The sequence below is a fragment of the Phaseolus vulgaris genome, chromosome 10 (genome assembly GCF_051622355.1).
Source record: "Phaseolus vulgaris cultivar YP4 chromosome 10, ASM5162235v1, whole genome shotgun sequence".
NCBI classification, from domain to species: Eukaryota; Viridiplantae; Streptophyta; class Magnoliopsida; order Fabales; family Fabaceae; genus Phaseolus; species Phaseolus vulgaris.
Window position 1 is genome coordinate 36,488,582 of NC_143507.1, and position 7,217 is coordinate 36,495,798.

Here is a 7,217-nt window from a genome sequence, read left to right on the forward strand (position 1 = left end):
AAGCCATACTCTGCATGCTCAGGGTTGCTGCCACCAAAACATTTATTATTATGTGACACAACCATCATCTCTGGATTCCTTATACCGTGAGATCAAACTTTCAATGAAAAGTGTGCCCAGTGCTCATTCTTTGATTTCTGAACAAATTTGGTTGAGCCAGCTATCTTACAAACTTACACATTCATACTCTCTCTCTTTTCTTTTTACTGGTTAAATTATGCAGAGAATAAAATTCAAAGAAAAATTCAAAATTTAGCTTATTCTAATTTTGCATCAAGTATTTACTATCAAAATTAATTCTAAGATGCAATTATTCTTCTAAGGAGGATTTCAAGAAAAACTTGAAGCAAGGAAGTTAATTTTTTCTCTTAAATTCAATTAGAAAGGAGGGTAAGTTTTTTTTAGTGAATTCAAGTATAACTCTCTTTAGCTTATTGTTTTAGCGAGATGAGTATGCTATGACACATTTTTAGTTTTCCTTCATACATAAATTAGATATTTTGTATATGGGATGAAATAAACTTTATTTATGTATTTTATTATTGTTATCTTGTTATTAAAAAATAATAAGATTAAATTAAGAGAGACTCCAAAAATCCAAAAATGTCTAAACCCTTATAAAAAACCATCAACTATACGTGTATAGTATTAACCACAAATCAAGGTAACCAAACAGTTATTATTTTTATTGTTGATGAGGAAGACGTAATAAAAGTTAGGGTTGCAAGTTTCATTCTATATTTTATAATGAATTAATAAACTGTTTTGCTACCATCAAATAAAATTGAAATGGTTTTAACTACCTAATAGTGTCTAGTAAGCTGCTACAGGAAGAATGTTGCTGTAACGAATATGAAAGTTAGAGACACGATGTTAAAAAGGAATTATGTTAGGACAATTTTACCTAAATGGTTTATACCAAATTATCATATACATTTGATTTCATTAATATAATGTGATGTATGTATCATAGATGATTAGTTGGAAGATAGATTTGGTGTGATAAGTATACTGCATTTTTTTATTTAGGTTTTATTATCCCTAGATACGATCATTTATTTAATTTATTATTTGTTGATAAAAAATATGAAATTATATGCTTCACTTGAAAGATATGTTAGAGAAAATTATAGAAAATTATGATGTTTTTGTTTCCACTTCAATTTTTTTAATTATTATGATTATGTAATTAAAGGTTTTTTTTTTTATGTTTCTATGTTACATTAATATTTGTCATTTTTTCATATCGATGTAGTATGTTATATGCATATGATATTAGTCATCATCAAAGTTGTGTTTGTTTAAGTCAATTATGATAAGCAATAAATTTGTAAAATAAAAATAAAATATCATTAATTTATTATAACAAACATATCTTGAAATTGAACAAAAAATATAGTACAAATTTAAGAAAAATATACATAAAAGTGGCAGAGTTACTCTATATCTAGGGAATCATTTAGTTGCTGTTCTAAGTACTCCCAAGCGATATAACTTGTTGTCTTATATTCGCGAATGAAGGCCATGAGCTCAAACTGTATGAGAGGTTCGTAATTTTTTGCATACGCTACCACATATTGTAGATCATCGTCATCTTGAATGGTCAAGCAACGATACGAAGTCCATAGTCCATTCATTGTTATTGGACAGCAATAAAACAAATCAACCGTGTATGATTTACCGTTGAAAGGGATGAACAAATTTAAAATAATTTGTTTTAGAGTTGTCAGTGTCATACAGTTATTTACTTCTACATAGCTAGTAACTTCACTCATGAATTGTGATGACATGAGTTCATCCGTCATAATTTGACCGTTATAGTAAACCAAAGTCATCATAGATTAAAAAGCCATTATCTGAAAATGAAACATATAAAAAAATTAATTACATATTTATTGCATAAGTAATTGTTCAAAACATATATTAATTAGACATGAAAAACAACCAGACTAACCTACACATTATTACTATGCATATTCCTGTTAATTGTGCAAGCTAAGATTCCTTTAAAACTAATTTCACTCACGAATACAATTTTTTTTATACAAAAAGCATATATTAATAATAAAATTACAAACAATACTTAATAGCAGCTACAAACAAACAAAAAAATGTACTTATTAAGAACCGAAGTAAATAATTGAATTTGCAATGATTCAGAAAGTTTTTTCCTTGTCAAGTTATCGATGTAAGATCCAGTAATTTAGATGAAGACAAGAACCGAAGTAACATTTTTGAAGTGTTTTTTTAATTTATTTATTTAATTCTTTTATTGATAAAAAAATCTAAAAGAAAGAAAAGAAAGGTTTTTAGAGAAGAAGCCACTGATATAGCTAGTTTATGTATATTGTAATCGATCACAGATTTTGCAACCAACATATATATCAGATCAAATGAAAGAAACATATGCTTTTTTTATCAACAATTAAAAAATAAAATAAAATAATTTTTTTTAAAGACGTTGCAAACCCTTGTACAAAATCACCAACCTCATCTTCAAACATGAAAGCAGCAGCACAGCAAGTATTTTTGAAAATAAAATGAAAAACATTTACAAAAGCATACCTCTCAAAGGAATGAAGTGAAGAAAATGAATATCTGCAAATATTTTTGCTTCAGAGAAAATATTGATTGGGGCTATCAGATAAGCTTCTCTTCCTTCTTGTTATTTGGGATAATTTCATTAAATTACTTAAAAAGTAAAACAAAATAAATAAATAAATAAAAATGGATGCCAGTGTAAAACAAGAAATAATATTGGTAAAAATCTGAAGTTAATTTCCATTTTACATAAACTTGAAACATTTTACTTTCGTTTTTGAAAAAAAATATTTCTAAAACTAAAAAAGGACCATTTTTCTGAGTTATTTGAAGAAGCATGCAGAAAAGGCCTATGGAAGAACAATGCATTTATGATTGTTGTATCTTCCAAAACTGTATATCAGAAGAAGACATGAATGGTGTAAAGTAATCTACTTGGATTCCCTATGATATATTAATGCTTCTACATGTCAAATTTGTTAAAAATAATAACTATTTCAATTAATTCAAATATTCATCACTTTAATTATTTAAATTAAAAAAGCACTTAAGATATCCTAACCCTAATATAAAAAATCTATGATTATTTCAAATAGAATTTTTTTTATATAGGAGTTGAAACATCCTTCAAGTACTTTCTCTAATTTAATTATTTTTTTTATAAAATAAATTATTAGATTTTAGATACAAAGATTAATTTTGAAGGAGAATGTTTAAGAAAATTGAGATAAGATAAATGCATCATGCATTTATATCTTACACTTACCTATTAAACTTTAGAAGTGTGAAAAACATAATAATGAATTTTGAATCTGAAACTTGCATGAGTTTCATTTGTATTGAAGTTGTTGCATGACTCAGTTTGCAGAAAAAAAAAAACTATGGAAGAGCAATGCATTTATGATTTGTTGCATGCCATTTTGTCATCTTCCAAAGCTATATATCAGAACAAGACATGAAACATGTAAAACACAAGAAACAATAATTTTTCTTGATGTGTCTTCATGGAAAATGTTGTGTGAGGTATTTTGATTCATGACGACATGCACAATCACATATATTAGATATAGATTAAATCTAACCATATAAAATTTTATAATTAATTCGTTCAGAACATGTGACTAATGGCTTCTTCTCATAATTTTATTCAACAAAATATAAAAGGATGAAATTTTGAAGTTTTTTTCTTTATAATAGATTTTCATCCTCTCACAATAGGATATTTTAAAAATGACAAGCACAATCCAATAGTAACATGATTGGAATCAATTAATTATGAAATCATCTATAAACTTTTATAAAACTTATGTGCAAGAACATACCTATAAATATCAAGGCTTTGGGTGCATTGTCATAGAAATTTTCTTTGTTTTGTCTTGAGGAATTCTTTTGTTGCATCACAGTTGGAAGCAGAAAATGCATCTCCAACAACAATCTTTTGCTACTTTGCAAGCCTTTTGTTAAGGTGAAACTGGAATCACGAGCAAACTCACCACCTTCTGCCACTATCATTGCATCAGATCTTATACTCAAAGGAATGTCCTGTTTAAGTCAAATTAGTATAAGCTTTACATTCTAACATTAAGCTTAAATAACCTTATTAAGTATGAATTGAATTAATTATATAGTATTATTACTTTAATAAAATATAATATATGAATTGAATTAATGGTAGTGATTTATCAAATTTTGCTGGTTTAAACCATAAAATTTAACCACTGCATCTGAGAATATATATACCATACTTAATTTCTAACAACATAATACATTAATCAATATCCAAAGAAAAACTGTTAATTAATTAAAATGGGTATCAAATCCACCAATACTTAAGTAGTCATAACTTTGAATAGATTGCAACAACAAGACATATATGTAATAAAGATAAAAATACACTTTCAAATTAAAGCTGATAAAAAAATTACTTTTAAATTAAAAACACATCAAAATACTGATTACACAAAACAATTTTCATATGAACAACATGAGTTTTTCTTATAAGACTGTTAGAAAAATAACTTTGGAGGTGAATAATAAACTGATAATGTCACTAATGTGGCTATTTATGAAAATAATCTTTTAAGTAGCTATAATATATATAAAATAATTTTTCATAATAGAAAGTACAGCTATATGAACAAGATGCATTCAAGTTAAAGAAGTGTTTTAGCTACAACGATACTGATTTGACTGAAACACAAAAAATTATAACAAATAGGTGACAAAAATATCATTTGACAGAAATAAATAATAAAAAAAAACATTAATTAGAAGAAAAAATGGCAATATAATTATGTAAACTTTTTTGACAGAATTAATTTAAGCATGAAAGATGAGAACCTGTGCTATGAGTTTAGCCTTTTAGGTCAAACTTATATAGCCAAATATGAGGACCCACATTGGAAATAAAATTTATCATTATTTAATTATTTTTATTAAATAATAATACTTAGTTAAATTATTGGAAGGTGCACATAGATGATGACATAATATTGTTTTAAAATATGTATAAATATACAAATAATTTCAAACATTAGAATAAATATGTATACATCTGGTCATGGATCTCATCAAAGATACCGTCAGCTAATTTCTCATTCTCTGATTGGTGTCTTGAACCCTTGGTATGTATGTATTCTGTTTAGTTTTTATGTAAAAGGTTGTTTCTTGGGTTTCTTTTATTATTGATTGAGATGGGAAAGAGAGTAGGAGGTCTTTTGGTTGATATGTAGATGGAAAGGCTCTTTGAGAAAATCTGTTTTGTTGTATAAGGGTTGGACCACCCCTGAAGTGGTCTTATTTAATTTCATTGCTATTTGCTGATAAAAAAAAAATATGTATACATCTATGAAGAACTTTTTAAAATTATTAATATAAAATAAATAAAAAATTTCAACAAAAGATTATCTATTTAGTCAAATAAATGTTTTATATTAAATTGAATGATAATTGATGGAGATCCCACATCGACTAGAGATGAGGACATTTCATTGTGTATAAGTGGGTGTAATCCCCAATCCCATGAGTCAGTTTTATGGGGTTGAGTTAGGCTTAAAGTCCACTTTGTAATAATAATAATGCGATTTTCAAAAGAATATATTCAATTATTTAAAAGAGAAAGTTAATATACACATTTGAGTTCTCTTAATCAACGTCCTTATATTTTAAAAAGTAAAATTTAAATAACTAGAACTAGAAAATATGAGGTGAAATTTTTTGAATGAAATTTTTTTAATAATAAATTCGGAAATAATATTTTTAAAATTTGTATAAATATTTATTATCTTTAAAATAAGAATAAAACAAACAATTATATTCAATAAAAGATTATCTCCGTTGTTAAATAAAAGTTTCATTTTAAAATTTATGTAGTTGACTTAATTTGATTTTTATTAAAAAAAATTAATAAATAAAGTTATATATATGGTATAAATAGATCAATTTTTTTTTCAAAGCTTTCAATATTTATGTTGTTCTTAATATGTTGAGACGGTCTGGTTATCTTCTTGTCTTTTTTAGTTTTACCTTATTCTCTTCTTAGTTCTTGGATAACAGGGTCATGGTACCTGTAAATATATTTCGACGCTCAAGTTAACTTTGATTCAAGTAGAAACTCAGACAAAAATCAAATATATGTTAATAATCACATAAATTCTAGCTATCATTATCTTCCGGGTATCTTTTATTTATATTACTCTATGTGAGTTTATATCTGGATACTGACAAATAGGATAGACTCAAATATCTTTTAATTATATTTTTTGGCACTGTTTTAGATGTATTGCTAATTGTTTTTTGGTTAATCATCTTGAGATAAGTATTCTGTATATTGAAAGTTTGATGGATTATTTCATATACTTGCTGATAAAAAAAACAAAACAAAAAAAGTATCGTGTAGTATACTGGACCCCTAGACTGGAGTATGCATAAGTGTACGAATAGTCTATAAAGGTTTGTATAGTCCTTGAGAGCCACACTTGTTAGAGATTATCAAGCTTCATGAGATCATAGCCATTGAATGTGAAAGGATATGATGGTTGAGGGGTCGCAACTGTACACCTTCGCTTGTTAGGATCACATGTGTTAGAGATGTGAGAGGTTGTGAGAAGTTCTTATCAAGAAGGAGAGTCGGTCCTACTTCTATAACAACGATGTTCTTAGGTTTTTTCTATACTTGACTAAGGACCTCGTAAGATATCGTGCATGGTTGAGGTCTTTAATGACTAGTGAGAACTTGGAGATTTTGTTTGTGTTTTGGGTCAACTCCCTCCTAAAATTTCAGTTTGAAAACTCCTCGACACATATTTATCGCCTTCTCATGATATTGACAATATATTCATTGTTTTTAAGAAGTGTTTTTGATTTTCACTCAGCTAATTCCTTTTTAATGATGCATATATATACATATATATACATATATATATATATAATAACTTTTGTCATCCTTCAGGATAGTAAAATATATTTCAAGGAGTTTTGTCTCAATAGACAAGGTGAAGTTTCTGAAAAGGGAAATGTCCACCTCGACCCCTAACGTGAATTATAATATTAAAAGTAGTTGTGACTTGGGAACTTGCTTCTTGGATGCACTTGGAAATATTTTCGTTTGTACAATGTTTGACTCCTTCCTAAATTATGTGAGATTATTAGATGTACAAGAACAAATTCCTTAACAG